Genomic DNA, 21,771 nt, shown 5'->3' with positions numbered 1-21,771 from the left:
TGATAACTACCACTGTGTCCACTCTTCGCCACTGTAGTTCTTACAACAAAATATGTGCTTTCCTCAGTCTCCTACAAAGCAAACTTTGTTCTGTTTTAGAAATCTAACTAGGAAACACAACCAATTTATGAAAAACATTTGCCGCTGAGCCTCTCCGCTTGAACAAAGACGCTGTTGCATCTGTGCACATTTTATCTTTTTATTTACTGCTCCAGTGGTGCCTGTCATCTTGAATCTGTAAACAGATTGAAATAAATACAATGGCGACCACGACATTCGGTGTGCACGTGTTACTGTATGATGTGGCCGCATTATATCAAGACACCCACGCGCTCATGTACATGTAGTGTCATTCGACTTTTTTTGCTACTAATGCTATACAGTATCAAAAAAAGTATTCTGCTTAAAAATGATTTTGCCTTTTACCGATGCTGCAAAACATCTGCAAAAACCATTGGCAAAGCCTACAGGCGAGACATTTGCTTTGCCAATGTTTGTTGATTAAGTTGAACTCTTTGAGAAAACTGCAGTTCTCCCACAATATCTACTACAGATTATGACAGCACTTGCTAATATGCTTTTTAGTTTTCAAATCTCAGTGTCATTATGGGTTGAAGTAAGGAACTTCAAATTGCAGCTACACTGCAGAAAGCTACAACTGGACTGAATACACATTACATTAAAAGGCTTCCTGCACAACACAAAATACATTTTATGCATTTTTGATGTTTGCGGGAAAAATCATTTGACCCATCTATACCTATTTATAAAATGTGTCATAAACGTAACCAATTTATGCTTTATCTGTTCTATACAATTTCCACATATTCTTACATGTGTAAAGCCAAATAATAAGGATGCCGTAGGATAACTTTTGTCTAGGCTTCGTCTTACAATCCACCAGCTTCCAGGACTAATGCAAGGGAATGCTGAGCGAGACGCGTCTCCATTAAATATAGATGGTGTCCCTTTAAATGCCAATAATCCACCAACCTCAAAAGGTTCTCTCTTACATTTGGTGTTATTTGAGAATCGGATCCGTTCAATGACAGAGCACGCGTCTGCCTGGTATAGCACTACAGGAGAGGAGGGCTCCACCTTTCAATCAAAAACACCCTTGCCTCATCTGGGCTAGTAATCCCCATTTAAATACAATTTACAATTATAATTTATTTTCTTCTTGACCATTTCGTATTGGTTTGTGAACAAAGAATCAGATCTTAATCTATATTCAAGGCCCTGCGCTTCTCGACCCAATATTGCCAGAAAATCCAACTGATAAATATGTTATTCAATTAAATCTCTTTTCTTGGGGAGACCGTGAAAGAGTATACATTCAGTAGAAACATACATTATTATAGTTCAAATTCTCAAATCTTTTATTCAAGGGAGGCAGAAACGTTGTATGCTAAACAAAAATGAATTTCTCCAAGAACCTTGAACCATAAACACAAAGTCTCTTGGCTTGGAGTTCAGTGGTCCATCAAAGAACTGCAAATGTTACCCCGAGCAGACCATGTTGCATATAAGCAAGACTTTTTATCATGAAAGCTGTTGGTAGATTATTCAAGGAATTTAAGTGATGTGATTTTATTTTCTGGGAGGAGCTCCCACCCAGCATTTATTTATAAATGCAGGTCATAACTTGATTGAGTAGAATTATAAAATTTTGGCTAAGTCACTCTTTCAATTGCATACATCGTACCTTTTCAGAACCACTATATTTGACTTCAGCCCTGAAGAAGTGGATGTGACACACGAAGTATGTTGGCTGCAAACATATGTGTCTTTTTTTAATCTAAAGTCTACACAACCCTTGTCAAAAAGGACACAGCTGGTCAAAGAACCACTGATCTCTTTCTATATTTTGAATTCCATATCAAGGGACTTTATAGATATGGAACTTGATGTCTGCCATACAAAGTTGAATACAGAAGGACTGATGTACAAAGGACTTGGGGAATTCGTTTTTTTTTGTTTAGTATTAGAAACATCTGTGACCACTTAATTAAAGATTTGATCATTTGGCCTATAATATTGTATTTCTATACTGCATGTTATGTATATTCTTTCAATGTCTCCCCTGGAAAACCGATTCAGTTGTTTTAGGAGTTTTGCTACACAATAAACAGCTTACAGAGGAACTGTAATCATGTGTGTTCCCTAAAGAAGTTTATTATTCTTGACATGATCTCCAAACACATCCACAATATTGCAATAGCAGTAAAAACATCTACAATATTGAAATTGCAGTAAAATTGTGGAGCAAGACCACTGACTCATTGTCAGTGAAATTGCTCTCCCCCCTCGCAGCTCCACCATCAAGTGAGGCCTTCCCCCGCACCCCTGCACTCTCGAGTGCTGATGTTCGAGGCCCTCCTCCACCCACAGGTTTTACCTGCGCCTCATCCCTGGTGGTCCAGTGGACCTCTGTCTCCTTTCTCTCGCTCCGCTCTTTCTCTCCATTTTCACTCGTTTTCCACTGATTTCAATCTCCCCCTTTCACTCTCCTTCTGTGTCTTTCCTCCTTTTTCACTAGTTTTTTTACTGATTTCAATCTCCCCCTTTCACGCCCCCTCTGTGTCTTTCCTCTGTTTTCACTTGTTTTTTACTGATTTCCATCTCCCCCTTTCACTCCCCCTCTGTGTCTTTTCTCAGTTTTCACTCGTTTTTCACTGATTTAATTCCCCCCTCTCAATCTACTTCTGTGTCTTTCACCCACTTTTCTTGCACCTTTCACTGCCTCATTTCCACTCTTTCCTCTCTTTTTGCCTTTTTCTGCGCGTTTTTCCCTGCTGCTGCTGCCCCCGCGGCCCCTCCCCCCCCAGCACGACCAGACCAATCCTGCTCCCCTCCCCGCTCCCGCCTCCCAGCTATCCAGCCCCCTACTTAATGGCGGACGCGGGCGCGCCAAAGGTGGGCCCATCTGTGCCCGTCCGTGACCCGACCGCGACCAGGGCAAGGAACCCTGGACCTCCGCAACGCCAACGCTACGACCCAGCGGCACTCCACGCTCTCAACACAGGACGCAACAACAATTGCAAGCTAGCATCACCAGCCGACACCCATTGACCTTTCAGCTGTCACCGCTGCCGGCACACCTGCAGCACGGCCAAGACCACGGACCCGGCGCAACACGCCCTCAAGACCACAACCCAACCGAAGACCCTGCAATGCATCCTCCTCAACGTCCGATCCCTCCACAAACACGTCACCGAAATCTGGGACCTCTTCGACCCCACCACCCCGGACGAAGCGTTGTTCACCGAAACATGGACCAACACCACCTCAGGACTGGACATTGCCATCGCCATTCCCCAAGGATACAAGATCTCCAGGAAGGACAGCACCACCCGCCCGGGAGGAGGAATCGCCATCGTCCACAAATCCACCCTCCGCCTGACCACACTCCCTGACGAGCCCACAGACCTGATGGAACACCTTCACTTCAAGATACTGGCCAGCCCTACCACAACCCTCCGAGGAACCCTCATCTACCGACCCCCTGGCCCCCGTGGACTTTTCGCTAACTCCATCTCGCATATCATCTCCCCGCATGCCATCGCGTCCACCAACTACACCCTACTGGGAGACCTCAACTTCCACCTCGACAACCAACTGGACCCCAGCACAACATCCCTCCTGGACAACATCCGCAACATTGGACTCCGCCAGATTGTGACCGAACCCACGCACTCAGCAGTACACACCCTCGACCCCATCTACACATCAGGTAACTCCATCACCGTCAGCCACAGCACCAAACTCCCATGGACTGACCATCGATGCGTCCACTTCACCTTCAGAACACCCACCATCCACAGACACCTGCTCCCATGAAGAAACTGAACCAAAATCACCGACGACCAGCTAACCACATCACTCAGCAACTCCACCCCAACCATCGCGGAAAACGACGGCCCCAACACCGCAGCCCAAACCCTGCACAGATGGATCTCCGACAGCACCAACACCATAGCCCCCCCAAGAAAAAGAACAACACCCACACCAAGAAAGCCAGTTGGTTTACCACCAAACTTCAAGAGTCCAGACACACTTGCTGCCGCCTCGAAAAGGCCTGGAGGAACACCAAATCCACAGAAGCCCACAACAACTTCAGAGCCGCCACCAACGCCCACCACCAACTCATCAGAAAAACAAGGAAAAAAGCGATTAAAGACAGAATCTCCACTCACGCACACAACAGCAAAGAACTCTTCAACATCATCAAGGAGTTCGCCCAACCCACCAGTGAGTCCACCAACATCCCTCCGTCACAAGACCTCTGCGACAAACTCAGCACCTTTTTTCACCACAAAATCAAGAGCATCTATGACAACTTCGACGAAGACAACCAACACACTGAACCCTCACCAACCACCCCCGAGACCCTGAAGCCAGCGATCGACAACTGGACAGCCCTCACCACCGAAGACACACTGAAGACGATGAAGTCAATCCACTGCGGGGCCCCCACGGGCCCCTGCCCCCACCACATTTTCAACCGAGCCGCCGACACCATAGCACCCATGCTCTGCCACACCATCAACCGCTCCCTGGCAACTGCCACGTTCCCAGACGACTGGAAACATGCAGAGGTCAACCCCCTCCTGAAGAAACCCTCGGCGGACCCCACCGACCTCAAAAACTACAGACCCATCTCCCTGCTCCCGTTCCCAGCTAAAGTCATCGAGAAAGCCATCAACAGCCACCTTGCCACATTCATCGAAGAGCACATCCTCCTCGACTCCTCCCAATCCGGCTTCAGAAAAAAACACAGTACGGAAACCGCCCTCCTCGCTGCAAAAGCTGACATCCGCACCCTACTGGACAAAGGAGAAACAGCAGCCCTCATCCTCCTCGACCCCTCAGCGACGTTCGACTCAGTCTCCCACCGCACCCTAATACGCAGACTCCACGTAGCAGGGACCCAAGACAAGGCCCTCAACTGGATCCACTCCTTCCTCTGCGGAAGAACGCAGCGGGTCAGACTCCCCCCTTTCCTCTCGAACCCTACACCTACCACTTGCAGAGTCCCCCAGGGGTCCTCCCTCAGCCCTACACATTTCAACGTCTACATGGCTCCACTCGCCCCATCGTCAGAACCTACAGACTCAACATTGTGTCATACGCAGACAACATCCAACTCATCCTCTCCCTATCCAACAAACTTAATACCGCTAGACACAATTTTCGAGAAGGCATGGAAGCCGTCGTCAAATGGATGAAAAACAGTTGCCTACAACTAAACACCAATAAAACAGAAGTACTCATCATGGTCCCAAACCCCAACGCCTGGAACAACACCTGATGGCCCCCCGCCCTCGGAAGTCCGCCTGCCCACCCCCACAGACCACGCACGCAACCTGGGAATCATCCTGGACTCCGAGCTCAAAATGGACCGCCAGATCAACTCTGTCTCGTCCTCCTGCTTCCACATCCTCCGCCTCCTACCCAAGACCTTGAAATGGATCCACCTCGAGCACAGAAAGACCGTCACTCACGCCCTGGTCGACTACGGCAACACACTCTACGCTGGAATAAACAAAAACCTCACCCGCAAGCTACAGAACATCCAGAACGCCGCCGCAAGACTGGTCCTCGACCTGCCAAGACACTGACACATCTCCCAGCACCTGCGCACACTCCACTGGCTCCCCATCGAAGCTAGAGTCACCTTCAAGATGCTCACCCACGCCCACAAGGCACACCACGACACCGGACCAGCATACCTGAACAGCCGACTCAAATTCCACGCACCCCAGAGGACCCTACGATCAGCCCAGCTCTCCTACGCCGTGGTTCCGCACACCAGAAAGACCAGATCGGGAGGCCGCTCCATCTCCTTCCTCACGGCCCGAGCCTGGAAAGCCCTTCCGCTCCACATCAGACAGACATCATCGCTCCCCATCTTCGCAAGAAACCTCAAAACCTGGCTCTTCGACAGGACCCCCCCCTCCCCCTTGATGGACTGGAGCCTGCTAACCCCCCCCCCAGCGCTTTGAGACCCTTACGGGTGAGTAGCCGCGCTTAACAAACAACAGATTGATTGATTGATTGGTAGATTCTTTGGCAGGAGGGGAAACACATAATTTACACCCACTTTTTTCATTATGTGGCTGATTTGAGCCCTTACTCCTGTAAAAGTTCTGACGATTGTTAAATTAGTGGGAAGAATATTATTTGCATCTCACCGGCGTCCCTGCAAAGCGCAGCCCAGAGAGCACGTGAAAGCAGCACCGCATCACTAATGGGATTTTAAAGAGACGACGGAAGCAGATCTCTAAATGCAATGTACCCTCATTATTAGAAGCATTTTATGGATCAGTTCTGAAATGTATGCAGAAGAAAAGCACTGCCTTCAATTACTTTGCAAGTGGTACACCCCTCTCTCAAAGCACAGAGACCAAATACAGAGGATCATCTCTGGTTGAGTCAACCATGTGTGAAACAAATACACCAGAATCAGACGAGTATGCTACGTACCCTAAAACACCAACGTAAGTTCTACACTTGAAAGAAGCATTAGTGCAAGTGAAACCAATGCAGCCAATTTAACTTTTACTCAGTAAACTTAAAGCTTTGTGCTACTGAGGTGCACTGCATCGCTCTTTTCCAATTTTTGCACTATTAGGAATTACATGGTTATATTTGATTTGCCAGCGGCCTTCAACAATGTTGATCAAACCAATATCTTTGTCATACTTCAACAAACATGAAATCAGGACAGGATCCTCCATTGGTGGTCAACATTTCTGACAATGGCTAAGGTAAGGGTTGAAGTCCTTCAAGTATTGAATGAGTCAAGGATTACATTTATAATTTATGGATCTTCCTTTCAGCCATAGATTACATAATTTCTTTTTGCACTACTGGAACTTGGACATTATTCTCAGGTCAGTAGCTTTTTATAACCTCATTTCTCAAATATGAGCAAAATCAGACCTGCCATTGATTGTGTTTGTTATAGCAAAAAAAAGAAAAAACAGTCATTATCCCCGTCACTCAGAATTCAAAGAGAACCACCACTTGCAATGCTTTGTGTATGCCAATCTATCTGAGATTTCCCAAAAGTGTTTTACTGAAAAAACTATGGCCAAACCTCATTCCAGTTAAAAACTAAGCCCGAAAGGATTTAGAAAAAATTGCATTGGGAGGTGCTCCTTCTAAAACATCATCCAAATTGTCCATCCGAGGGTATGGGACCTAAGTCAATGTCATTCCCCTTTTGAATACCTTCCATGATCCGATGGAATATCACGATCCACAAATTTGTAATACACTCTTAGGTTCTAATAACTGATGCGGTGCGTGTCAATCTTTGTAGGGAAAATATATTTTTGAGGGCTTCATTAGGATTGTGATCTTGGAATTGGTAACAAGGTTGTCTGGTTTCAGGCTTTTAAAAATGTTTTTGTGGTCCGTGAATGAACATCGTAACTGCTGTGGCCTGACCAGTTTTGTATAGATCATAGTGATATTTACTTTTCTTTGGGTAACTTGTTACAACGCTTAGTGACTTAAATCTGTCTGTGGAATACTTCTTTTCACACTGCAGTCTGTTGTCTTGGCAAAAAATACCCATGAGGCACGTGACCATGGTTTAAAAATAAGTAACCCAGTTCATATCTGCTAAAATGTGTTTTATGGTCATTCCAATCATCAAAGGACACTTTTATTGGAGCAGCGGTAGGTAAATGCTGTCTCATTAGTAGCTGCAGTAAAATACTTCCTCAAGTGTTGTGTAGTCAACTGGCTGGAGCTATGAAGTGAAGCCATATAAAATATCCGCCTCTATCAGAATGCATTACTAATGTGACTGGAATCACGTGTCAATTGCAGCATATGCTTTTTTTCTTTGCCCGAGCCAGTGGTGAGAACAGCGCTTCAGCAAGTATTTGGCTTCAGTTGCTAATGGACAGCATGCTTGTCACCCTAGCCTGTGAGAGAATACTCTCCTCTCTCTATTGGGAATGACCAATGTGTATGGAGATTCCTGAGATAGTGAGCAAGGTCTGAAACTAAAAATAGCTCTTGAACTATGAAGGAAGCGAAACTGATACAGGTTCTTCATCTACCATGGTGAAATGACTGGACGACCAGTGCCACATGTTGAGTGCCGCTACAAGCGTTAGAAGGATTCTGAATGTTCTCAAGATATGGCTCTCGCCCTGTCAATTGCCTTAAAAGAACATCTCAGATTCAGAAATGAAGCAATTGTGTCTCATGCCGAGAGCTCTAATGCACAATCCCAAAGGCCAGCATGACTGAACGTATTTCATGGAAAAGCACATTCATAGAATACAAATTCTGAGAAATGTTTAGGTGAGAATTTCAAGCTCAGTGGCATTCACCATTTGGTAGGAACAAATCTGCTGACAGATTCAGTGGCGGTGACCTTTGCCTTAAGCTGGAAGTGCTATCAGCTACAAGTGAACGTTCAAGATACTATAGCAGGCCCGAAGGCACTGCTAAGCCGCCGCGGCCTGTGCAGGTAAGAGCAGTGGGGCGGTGGGGCCAGGTTGCGGGGGGGGGGGGGATTTGACAGACAACCCCGGGGGGAAATTAAATAAATAACCAATTTCCCCTCATCTGTCGAACCCCCCCCCTCCCGACCCCACCGTTCTTACCTGCACGCGGGCCGCGGCTGCTGCTAAGGTTTCTCCCACTGCTTGGTTTGAGCTGGTGGGGCTCAATGGCACTCATTTTTGGGGGATAGCACTTATTTTTCCTCATCAGTCATTTCCAGAGGGAAAAAAACATCAAAGAGGAAAGAAGGATGTAGAAAAAGATGAAAAAACATCACAAAGTAGGTACCTGTGAGAGTGAAATAAAGGGGCAGACAGTATCTGGTAGTGGATTCCATACTACGCAGCCTCAGTTTTCGGCACGCTGACATTTAATAGTGCCGGCCACGGGCTTCTGAGCAGAGCTTTGGGTACAGGAAGACATGTTTATTTAAATTAAGCACTATATTTCTACAACCTCCAAACTCAGTCTTGGTGATTATACCAAAGTACAGTCTAGTACCTTCCGTTATTCTAAGCAGCACTTGGCCAGGTACAGACCTTGTTTGGTACATGCACTTCTGCTGTAACCTACCTCTCCTCAGGAAAGTGCTTTCAGGCAGCCATCAGCGATCTTGCAAAAGCTCAATAAATTAAGAAAACAGAAATTAGATGTAAATGTACAACCAAATTCTGGCGTCGTCTCTATATTGGGCACCGGAGTGTTGCGTCCATTCGCCTTCTCGCCTGCCAGGGCCTGGCCGCTCCTCTCCTTCTTCCAATAATTAGCTTAAGACTGTGAGCCTCTGTCTGTGCCTAAAGTGCAGTTCAGAGAACATGGGAGAAGGCCCAGAGGCGTCACTAATGGGATTAAAAAAAATGAAAGCAGCAAATCTTCCGATACAGTGTACTCCCAGCATCCGACTCCTTTTATAGATCACTTTTCTAATGCCTTAATTGGAAGATCTGAAAGAGAACTGCACTGTCTGCAATGACTGAGAAAAACAGGACTAAAAATGGCACGCGTTTTATGGACGAGTGATCGATTCATAGACAACCAATCCAAGGACGGTTCATGAATGCAACCAAAACAACCATGTATAATTCCCTTTACCTCAAGAACTTATCATGCATGTGCATGGATTAAAAAGCGACGTTTCAGGAATCCAGTAGCACTTTTTAAGCGATATCACAGGTTCCGTTTGAGTAGAAGCGTTGAAATACTCCCATTGGCCCCTCCCTTCCTATGCTAATTGACTCTTCTGGGAGAGGCCATCTTATGAGGAGATGTGGCCATATCACTGACAAGCTCAGCAAGTTGAGATGATTTACGCAAGCCACCACGGTTTTATAAGATTTGTTCTCAGCTTGAAAGGAAGCAGGCCACGCTAACATTTAAGGGCACTAATCATATCCCCTCCGAGACATGCAAGTGACCACCCATCGCTCCCAGCCTTACTCATGCACCATCACATAACCCGTCTGGACAATCAGAGTCTGAGTCATAGCTGGTGCACAGCGGCCGCAGTTTATTTTTAAAAAGCATGAAACAAACATCGCATTTCTTCTATGGTTATTAGTATGCTCCATGATTCGATACTGTATCACTGCAAAATGATCACCATCTGATTAATTGGTCCAAAAATTACTTCCAGCACAGCCCCTTGAGTGTCTAGCGTTTATGGCCTCCAGGCTTCCCTTGCTAGAGATATCCGAATGGGTGTTAAGTGCCTTGACCGCCTGCTGCTGACCCCAAGCTGGCCTGCTGCCATAGTGCCCGTGCCGTAAGGTATCCAAAGGACACTGTATTGCGTGGCTCGTCATCCTAGGCTAGTGTGCTTTCTTATCTGTCTACTTTGTGCTGTTTCCGTGGCCTACTTGCCCTCCCCCAACTTGCAGCTGCAACGCACGCAATTTGGTGTGAGTGGGTGGGCCAACGTTGAGAGGTCAGGGTATGCCCATTTCCGCCCTTGTCTTCTTTTTTAACCCCTGCTTCTTCCGAGCTCTTCGCTTGGATTGGGGTGTTCAAAAAATGCCACACAATTGCCTGTCTGATTAATTGGTCCATGATTTCCTTCCAGCACAGCCCCCTGAGTGATGGACCCCTTTTTAAGTGTCTGGCATTCGTAGCCTCCAGGCTTCCCTTGCTAGTGATATCGGAGTGGGTAGTCATCAGGTCTCACCTGGGCTGCAAGTGCCGTGACCACCAGCTGCTGACCACAAGCTGGCCATTCGCCTGCTCCAACAGTGCCTCTGCTGTAAGGCATACTAAGGACACTGTTTTGCGCGGCTGGTCATTTTAGGCTAGTGCGCATTCTTGTCTTTCTTTTATGTGCTGTTGGCCTGTGGTTCACCGACCTCTGGCAGCTCCCCCTTATTCACCTCCAAGCCTGATTATGATTACCCTAACTGCTTCAGTGCTCTTACCAGGTTAAGCAGGAATATGTCGATCCCCACCCCAGTCAGAAGAACTCCGTCAACCTCGTAGTACCCTGGTGTCTTGAGACTGATGAGGCTGTGCCTCACGAAACCCCAACCGTTCCCCCCTACAAATGTTTGCCATCAAGATGTTCAGTTTCCTTCTAGACCACTGCAGAGCTTCGTGGTTCTGTGCCCCCCACCATGCGTGCTGTGCTATGACCTCAGACCATATGATGTCCACAGGGCGGACTAGCCTTGCGAGTGCCGTTAGCCCAGATGTCATGGCCCCTAATAAAGCTTTCCTCCACAAGGTTGCCCGATCATTCCCCCCAAGGTGCACTAGGACTCCATCTGGCCTTTCTTTGCACCATGGAGTTTCTTACATGGCGGGTAGCAATTGTGCCCATCGCATGCCCGACCGCCCCAGCCATGTCGTTGACGTGTTTTGCAACCAAATGCCCTTGTAGTCTTTGCACGCCTCAGCCCACCGCTGCACACTCGCGACATTAGACTGGCCTAGGATCCAAACTCTGGAGGGTCCATGCTGTGGGAGAAACAAAGTCTCAACTGGTTGTGGGTCGTATGTATCCTCTGAAGGCACCTGACCCCCAGCGACCGATCTGCTTGACGCACTCCTCACTTAGTTCGCTACCTTTCACTGTAGTCGCTGCCCTTATGCAAAAATAATGCGACCCAAACTCCTTTGCTGCCAAGCCCCTTTTACTTATTGCCATTCTCAACACAGCTGAGAATTGGAAACAACTTAAGTAGGAACCATCTTTGTGCGCGAAGAGTGGTCGTCCCCTCCATACCCCCAGTCCTATGTATTCACGCATGAGACAAATCGGCAGCATGCATTGTCCTACAGGTAATCTAACCTCGAGCTCCTCTCGTTACTCTCTTGATCCATTTTAGACCGGCATAAGAAAACTGTCATATATCCATCGCCCATGTAGACGTCCAACCCCTGCATGCAGGCTTTTCCTGGGGGCTAACAGCTAGGGAGAATGCTGCTCTGAAGAGCACCACCGTGTGCTTCTGACCACAAATGTTGGGGAGCGCCCCCAGCAGCTTTATAAGCTTTGCTAATTCAATGGCACGTCTGTGATCTCTGCGCCTAGCATGCAACCTCCCCTATTCTTTCATTGCTGCCCTGTAGTAGAAAGAATTCGCCAGTGTGGAAATCTGAAATAATTACTGTTAGCATAATCTGAAGCCATCTTGGTTATGGCATCCATTTTGTTGGCTTTGTAATTCTCCCATCCTCTGCTGCTCGTCTTTTTCCCTGCCCGTACTGTCTATTTTAGTTGACTTCCTGACTCAGCTAAAAGCAATATGCATGCTAAAGAGTTTGTAGCTGCCAGAACACCTGGTCTCAGACTCAACTGTCAAATCTCTTAGTGCTGCTATAAGCACTCCTGCTCCCCCTCCCACTTTGCTGACTAAGTGATTTCCTATCTGCCCATGTTTGTCGGTAACTATTCCTGTGTAGGCCTGTACCTTCTATTTGTATCCACATGCTTCCCAGTGCAGAAAAAGCTGTATATAAGGCCTGTGTTCTGTAACTTCAATGTACTACCTCAGGCAGCACTTGAGTGCTGTGTGGACGTAGTCCCACACATGAATGATTAATAAACTTATTTGAATTCCAGCTTCAGTGCCAATCTCTATTTTGTTGGTCTAAGGACCTGTGGACAGAGAAGGGTGACCCCTGCACCGGTGTGTTCATTGAAAAACACATTTCCACACCAGGTTTACCCCATGGCCAGTTTTGGATAATGTGATATTGCACTGAGATGGGCCTGGGCCAAAACCCTAGTTTTCACCTCCTTGAATGTACACTGGATGAAGTCTGTTACATCCCCAGTTGTCCCTGAACTGTGCCTATCTGCACTGGTGACCTGTTGAGACATCCCAGCAGATACAATATATATTTTCGATGTCTTGGGTGCCAGTGCGTTCTCCACCAACATCTTTAGGTCAGTTTCACCAGGACCCGCGTCTGTTCAGGAATCATATTCTGATCAACGTGTGGTGCCAGTTCTCAGTATCTCTGCCATTGAAAATGGGACACCGCGTCAGCTATGGAATTATAGAAACCCGGCACATGCTTAACTCTAATCGCTCTATTAGTTCTCAGCTGGCAACCAACCAACTGCCTTAACATCTTTACAACTGCTGGACATTTTGGGGTCCCCAGATTCAATGTCTGCAATACCGCATAGTTGTCCACCCACAGCGTGATTTGCTTGTTGGTGAGCTTGTCCTTCCAAATTGTAAATGCAACAATCATGGGGAAGAGCTCAAGCAGGGTGATGTTTTTGGTGACCCCCGCTTTGTGCCAAGGCTGTGGCCACCAAGCTGCTGTCCAGGCAGTGCCCAGTATTGCCCCCCAGCCTTCGCTCCTAGCGGCTTCTGTAAATAACTCTAGTTGTTTGGCTGTCACCCATAGCTCGTGGCACATCAGCATCCCATTAAAGTTAGCTAGGAAGACAGCCACTGCCCCAGGACCTTGGTTAACCACGCCAGACACCCTCAAAAAGGCTATTCTGCCAGGAACACCCGGTTGGCAAAGTTGAGCTTTCCCAATAGTTGTTGAATCTCCCCAAGAGTGGCCTTTGTCGTCATGAGGAGCCTTTGTATTATATCCTGCAGCTCCTTCACCTACCTGTGGGGAGCCAACACAACCCTTTCATGGCATCCAGCTCAATTCCCAAAAAGGCTAGCTTTGTGGCCCTCTGACTTCTCCTTTGCTTGTGGCACCCCAAGCTCAATTTGCTAGATCAATGAAGCTGTGCAGAAGGCATGCACATTGTGCGGTGCCTGGCTTCCCGATGAACCAAAAAATCATCCAAATTGGGTTTTATTTGCCTCCCTGCTGGGTGCCGTGACTCTGCCTCCCACTCGAGGTAACAGCTGAATGTTTCAAAACACACACAGGAGATGGCACACCGCATGGGAAGGCATTTGTCAAAGTAGGATGCACTGTCCATTTGGAAACCCAGCAGGTGGTAGCTGCCAGAGTGTACTGGCAGGAGGCGAAAGGATGCCTCAACATTGGTCTTTGCTAGCCACGCCCCTTTACCCATCGTCCTAATCAGGGCCACTGCCTTATCGAAGGTAGCGTATGATACAGGAAACCTCTATTGGTGTAGCTTATCGTTGACTGATTCGCCCAGTGGGATTGACAAATGGTTAATAAGACAGTATTTTCCTTCCTCTTCCTTTGATAATATGCCTAGCAGGGAGACCACACAATTATCCAAAGGTGGTTCTGTGAATGGTACCACTATCCTCCCCAGGAGAAGATCTTTCTCTACTTTCTGCCTTGCTACCTCCAGGTTCTCCATTACGGACTTCAAATCACTGCTAAGGCGGCTGACGAGGGGGCCTTTATAGTGGATGTGAAACCCAGCAGTGAAGCCCTTTCCAAGTAGTTGCCCCCCTTTAAGATTTGGATACTTGTCAGCACTCGGAACAATATAGCAATCTTAGTGGGGATGGGGAGGGGGGGGCCGGTGGGTTCAGGACTTGATCTTGCCCAGGCCCCCCACCCAACCCGTTACTTTTTGTTGTCCTTGTTCTCATATGCACCCTTGGCGTTTCTGCAGTCGATTACTGGATGGGCCCCACTGCAGTTGCCACAAGTGTGTCTGAATTTGCATGCCTGCCCCCTTTTACATTTGTCCTTATCATAGCTCCAGCAGGCTGCGGACCAGCCTGTCCCATTCTTGGGACCAGCACTCCATTTTGCCTTGCTCCCTTGTCGGGGACCCTCGTATCCACTTTTATACTGTGTAGTGTGAAAGGGGTGGTCGTGTGTGCTTACCCCTTCCCTTGCTGCCACCATGTGATTAGTAAAGCCCTCTACATCCTGATGGTCCCACTCTATCACTGGCCAGGTTAAAAATGTTCCCTAAAGCCTTCATCATAACGGAGCCAATCATCCCCTTGATACTTGTGCTGGGCTTTGTGCACTTTCTGCTCATGTAGGAACAGCGCCAATACACTCTGTGGGATTTTGTTTTTACAAAAACACTCCGTAGGGTTCAGAACGCTCTTAACAAGTTCTCAATTAATCACTCTACCCTTGGTCTCCACCTATCCTTCCTGTCCTCATCGTTTTTATCTTGTGTACTAAGATCTAGTCCAGCCTGGTGCACCTCTAGGAGTGAGAAGATGTTGATATACTCCGTGCGCCAAACCCTCTCCTTAACCACTGGGGGAATGAGCCTGGCTAGGCCGGTCACCTGGGCTGTGATGGGAGGGTCACGAGGGGAAGACCATATATACTCGCTAGCGGGTTCCTCCCCTCCAACTCCCGTGGTGCCCCTCCGGTCCATGCCTTGGTGGGGTCAGTCTCCCCGACAGCAGCCGGGGGTCCACTCACTTCCTTGTTTTTCGTCCCTTCATTTCTTATTATGCTCACTTGCTCCTTTTCGTGGCTACCTCTGGCGCTACTCTTCTGAGGTATTGCCACTATACCCGTTGCCCCGGCCATGCTGGTTGCCCCACTGCTAATCTGTGGCTGCGCCTGAGGCTTGGGGGCTGCCCCACCCAAACCTTGCCCCCTCCCCAGAAAACCTTGTTGGTTGCCCTTTTCTCCAGATCCCTCCATGTGCCTTGGCCCTGCCCTGGAAACATACCAAGCCAGCAGTACGCTGGGTAACCCGGAGGCAAGGGGGTACCTGACCCTGCCCAAGGCCACCAAAATGTGCCAATGGGTGAACCCATGAATGGTGCTGAATACTGTACCTGTGACCCATTGGTCTCCAGCCCCTGCGAACCTACCCTGTCCCCTTGGCCAGGTGCCCTTCTGTGCTCCTCGGACCGAGCAGAGAACTCTCCTTGAACTCTGCCTGTATGCTCTGTGTACCGGGTGGGTCAACGGTGTTCCCATGGCTCCCTGCCCTTGCCCGGCATTCTCCTCAAACTCGGCTGGTGGGTCAAAAGTGAGGGCACAGCACCGGGCTTCTGCTGAGGACCATTAGCAGGCTTGGAGTGGTGACCCACTGCGAGCCCACACTTCTTTCCGATGACCGGGATGGGAATTCCTGCGGAGCGAGCCTCGTGGGGGCTGCCACTGAGGGGAGGAGTCTTGCGGAGGGGAAAGGGGCCGTATCATGTCTCCCAGCCTGAGTTTGCCATGGTCTTCCACCACCTGAGCCCCCTTCAGCTATTGTGTCTCCTGGCTTTTGGCTGCACTTCCCCACAGGCCCTACCTCGCTTCCTGACCGTGGGCCATCAAGTGAGGTCTCGTTTCCTCCTCAGGCCGACCGAGCAGATGAGACGCTGCCCCACCCACTCCACCGCTGTTCCTTGGATATAAGCTGATGGTCCCAGAGACAGCCTCCGCAAGCATGAGCAGAGGTAATCCTCTTCAACATTGAGAGGTCATGGTATGCCAACATTGAGAGGTCAAGGTATGCCTGTTTTAGCCCTTGCTCCCTTTTTTAACCCCTGCTTCCCACGAGCTCATTGCTCCGATTGGGGGGTTCAAAACACGTCGCCCAATCACATGCACCCCTTTTCGCAGGCTTTGGCCTCTGCACCCAGGAAGGTCCTTTGCTCTGGTGACGTTCTTTGCAGGCCCCTCATGGGTCCGGCTCTGCCTTCCTGGCCCGTGCCATAAAACTTTTGGGAAAATAAGTCCAACATCGGTGCACAAAAAAATCATATGCGGGTACAAACAGACGATCAGGGTCTGTGGAATTTATGACTGGAAAATCTTATGGTCCGGCAGATTTTTCACAGTTGTAAGTAAAGGGTTATTCCCCATGGAGGAACAGGTGGTTGCCACTAAGGGCCGCATTATACAATGCATCCCATTTTTTTGTTAGCACTATGCGGGCCTTTCAAAATGTGCGCCAGGTGCTAACTAGAAGAGTGCGCCATATTAGATTGAATGTGCTGCCCCAGGGCAGCTACAAACTCGTGCTGCCTGGGGGCAGCACATTTAAGTGAAATACAAAGCAGCCGCTCTGTGTTTCACTGTGCAGGGTGCAATCCGCCTACACTTTTAAGAGGGGTGAGTCCAGTGTGACTGGTCTCGCCCCACGCAGCTCGACCACTGAGGTACTGCCCTCTGAGCCCGGAGCCTCCGTACCAGGTAGGTGTTCGAGGCCCTCGTCCCCTCGCATGCCCTTGCCTGAGCATCATCCCTGGTGGTCCAGTGGGAGAGAACTCTGCTCTCCTGCTGTTCCACTCTGTTCTGTGCCCTTTGTGCCCTTTTTCTCTTTTTGCTCTCTCTCTCTTTTGGCTCTCCCTTTTTCTCCTTTTGCCCCTCTCTTTCTATTTTGGTCCTTTTTTCTCTTTTTGCTTGTTTTCTCCCACACTCCCACCGCAGCCCCTCCCCCATCTAGCATGTCCTTCTCGCTCCCACCTCCCAGCTGACCGCCCCCCTCCTAACCCCTACTTAATGGCAGCCGCGCCACTGGCGCACTGGAGGCGCAACAAAGGCAAGCCCATCTGTGCTCGTCTGCAACCCGACCTCGACCAGCGCCAGAGACCCTGGTCCACCGATCCTGCCTCCGCTACGACTCCAGCAACCTCCGCGCTCCCAACCCCGGATGCAGCTACAACTGCCAGCTCTCGACGTCAAGCAACATCCAAGGACCGATCTCCTGCCAACACTGCAGCTGCTCCTTCACCCACCTCTGGACCCCAGCAGCTGTCCCAGCCTACCATTCACCACCGCACACAAACCACTATACTACATTCTTCCTCAACGTGTGCTCCCTACACAGGCACAACATAAAAATTTGGGATCTCCTAAACACCCACACATCCGACGTCGCCTTCCTCACAGAGACCTGGATCAATGCCAATTCCAAACCCCACCACACAACCACCATTCCTAAAGGATACAAGATCCTAAGAAAAGACCGTCCCACCCGCCCAGGAGGAGGCACCGCATTGTCCACAAAAGCTCCCTCCGCATGACTACCACTGACCCGGACGTCACCACGACCCCCATGGAACATCTCCATTTCCAGATACAGACCAACCCCAAAATGGGGACCCCAACACCACAGCCCTCCTAGAGAACCTCGCCAACATAGGACTGAAGCAACTTATCACGCACATAGCAGGACACACACTAGACCTAGTCTTTGCAGGAGGAAACAGCGTCTCCTACAGCCACACCACTTAACCTCTCTGGATGAATCACCGCTGCATCCATATCTCCTTTAGCAAATCCACCGCTCTGCCTCCCCCGCAGAAACTGGAACAAAGTCACCGAAGAACAGCTCACCTCTGCCCTCACCAGCACTCCACCTCCAACAATGCCAGACACCAACACCGCAGCAAGCAACCTACACCGCTATATCACCAACTACACCAACACACTCACCTCCCTCAAGAAAGCTACAGGACGACACCAAGAAAGCAAGCTGGTTCACCCCTGCACTCCAAGAATCCAAGCGCTCCTGCCAACGACTTGAATAGACATGGAGAAACAGCAAAATCCCTGAAAAATGTACCGCCTATAGAGCAGTCACCACAGCACGCCACCAACTCATCAAATCCACAAAGAAGAACTTCCTCCAAGACAGAATCCTCACAAACGCCCACAACTCCAAGGATCTCTTCTCCATCATACAGGAATGTGCCAAACCTGGCAGCAAAACTACACAGGCCCCACCCTCCCAAGACCTCTGCAACCGACTCAGCTCCTTCTTTCACCCCAAGATTAAGACGCTCTACAACAACTTTGACAACCATGATCTATATATTGCCCCATCCCCACCTCCAGCGATGCCACCCAACAGACCCTACTCACCTGGATCCGGCTCACGATTGAGGACACCTTCAAAATCATGAAGAGCATCCACTCTGGAGAACTCTCAGACCTCGCCCCCACATGTTCCACAGCAATTGCACCCAAACTACACTGGACAATTAACTGCTCCCTTGAGATTGCCACATTCTACGATGACTGAAAGCATGCTGAAGTCAACGAATCCTGAAGAAACCCTCCGCATACCTGACTGACCTCAATAACTTCAGGCCCATCTTACTGCTTCCATTTGCAGCCAAGGTCATCGACAAGGCCGTCAACACCCAGCTAGCAAACTTCATCGCAGCTAACAACGTCCTGGGCATCTCTCAATCCAGATTCTGCAGGAACCACAGCACCAAGATTGCCTTTCCCGCCACTACTGACATCCGCGCCCTCCTCGACCATGGCCAAATGGCAGCACTCATCCTCCTGGATCTCTCAGCTGCCTTGGGCGTCTCCCACCGCACACTGGTCACCAGGCTCCACGATGCCAGCATCCGAGTAAAGGTCCTAGACTGGAAATGCTCATTTCTCACAGGTAGAATGCAGTGAGTCAGGCTCCTGCGCTACCTCTCAGAACCGACAGAGACCAGATGTGGAATACCCCAAGGATCCTCCCTCAGCCCCACCCTCTTCAACATCTACATGGTCCCCCTCACATACGTCGTCAGAAACCACTGACTCAATATCGTGTCCTACACCGAAGACACCACCATCCTCTCCCTTACCAAGGAACCGAACATCCCCAGGCACAACTACCAAGACGGGATGAAAGCTGTCGCAACCTGGATGAAGAAGAGCTGCCTGAAACTCAACTCAGAGAAAACAGAAGTGCTCATCGTTGGCTCGACCCCTCAGCATGGGACGACACCTGGTGGCACCCTGCCCTCAGAAACCCCCACCTAGACAGACCATGCATGAAACCTAAGCATCATACTGGACTCCTCGCTCACTATGAACTGCCAGACAACACAGTATTCTTGGCCAGCTTCAACACCCTCCGCATACTATGAAAAACATTTAAATGGATCCCCTCTGAATCCAGAAAAATGGTCATGCATGCCCTCATCACAAGCGAACTGGACCATGGCAAAGCCCTCTACACCGGAATCAACAAAAACCTCCTCCAAAAGCTCAAGACTTTCCAGAACGCCGCAGCCAGACTAATCCTAGAAATCCCGCGTCACAACCACATCACCCAGTACCTCCGCAATCCCCTCTGGCTCCCCATCGAAAGAAGAATAACTTTCAAGCTCCTCACACACGCATACAAAGCCCTCCATAACATTGGACCGACATACCTAAACAACAGCCTCTCCTTCCACGGCCCCAAGAAAAACTTCTGATCAGCCGTCCTCTACGTGGCCACCATCCCACGCATCCACTAGACCAGAACGGGTGGAAAGTCCCTCTCCTACCTCTCAGCTAAGACTTGGAACGACCTCCCCCTCCACCAAAGCCCTACACTGCTCCAGTTCAGGAAGTACCTCAAGACCTGGCTCTTTAGATGATCCCAGCACCCAACGGAGCCGCCCCTCCATGCGCCTTGAGACCCTCACGGGTAAGTAGCTGCGCTTCCCAAACCCCTGATTGATTAATTGATTGATTGATAGAGGGATCACCTTGCAGGCGGGTGCAGTGAGTGAATGCACCGGTCTGCAAGGAAATGTCTAGGGGGTCCATAGGACCCCCTTCCCGCCTCCCACTGGACTGCTATCTGGAAGTGCACTGACAGTGCACCACCTTTTACATGGCACACTGTCAGCACCAGTGGTGGCTCCTCCGCTAAGGCAGAGGAGCGTCGCCCCACTGCTTCGCAGCAGTAAAGTAAAGGAAACATAAAATGATAATAACTCGTGTTATTATCATTTTATGTTTCCTTCTGCTGCAGCCTTGCGTTTTGGGCAGGGCTGCTCCGACAACAGGAGCAGGGGAGGAGTGGTTTGCCCACTCCTAAGTGCACATGACTGTTTGGCCAGCCCTCTCGGGCCAGCCAAACGTTCATACACACTTTGCATATTCTCCATGCAGGCTGCATTGCATCCTGCGTGGAGAACATGCTCAGGCCCCCATTCCCTGGCTGAGCGGCGATCCACGGCACTCAAACCAAACACAACGCTGCATCGCAGCGTTGTGATTGGCTACCGGGAGACTGGTAGCAGGGTGCTTCCTGCTGCTTTCTGCATCCTGCTGCGGGGTCTGAGTCAGGAAGAAGAGGACGGAGGAGAGGCGGTGGCTGGCCGTCACAGGTAAGTATTTTTTTGTTAAAACTTTTTTCATCCCCCCACCCCCTGCCTCACCACTCCGGTCCAGTAGCAGCTGCTATTGGTCAGTGCGCCTCCTGACAGCTTCTTTACCTGTGCCCCTTCATCTATAATACGGCACAGGCTCAGAGGCAAGAAGATTCCCTCATCTGCATAAGACCACACACCCATGCAAATGAGGGAACGCCCTCTGATGATAGCGCTGGCATTATATGTGCACCAGCGCTATCCGTATTACAGAAGGAGCCCTATGCAACTAAGGGAACCTCTTTGCTTCTGCACCCGTGTCGTATTATAGACGTGGTAAAGAAGGTGTCAGGAGGCACGTTGACAGTGCGGTCACATGGTTGCTAGAGTCATAGTCGTCATCTTTAAGTTAGCGTGAGCTAGGTAGCCATGATGCTGCTTTTGCGCACGACACTATATGTCTTTCTTTTTACACAGCTCTGTTTATGCCTTCCACAAGACACAAGAAAACTCTCTGCTGTGCTTGAATGTGCTGCCTCTAGGGCAGCACAAGTTCACGCATGCCCTGGGGGCAGCGTATCCAATCTAATTCGGCGCACTCTACTTGTTAACGCCAAGCCCTCCTTTTGAACGGTGTGCCTGGTGCTAACAAGGAAAATGTGCCACATTGTACAATACGGCCCCAGGAGTTCTACAAAGAGAGAGCTGTGTTTTCTCTCTCTCTCTAAAAGCAGAGTCTACTACCGCACTGTTCATGGCAACGTTTCTGATCTGAACTTCCACAAGAGTGGACACATATCTAGCAAGACAGGTCTATTTTTGGAGGAAA

The 21,771-nt window shown here is 49.4% G+C and overlaps 1 protein-coding gene across 19 annotated transcripts in view; it reads right to left on the bottom strand.

Annotated features, from left to right (window-relative positions):
* ANK3 (ankyrin 3) overlaps positions 1 to 21,771 on the bottom strand; it is a 1,906,984-nt gene that overhangs the window by 1,421,478 nt on the left and 463,735 nt on the right. The window lies entirely within an intron of this gene.

This window comes from Triturus cristatus, chromosome 1_2, assembly GCF_964204655.1.
Source record: "Triturus cristatus chromosome 1_2, aTriCri1.1, whole genome shotgun sequence".
Lineage (NCBI taxonomy): Eukaryota > Metazoa > Chordata > Amphibia > Caudata > Salamandridae > Triturus > Triturus cristatus.
This window is presented reverse-complemented; position numbering and strand designations above follow the sequence as displayed.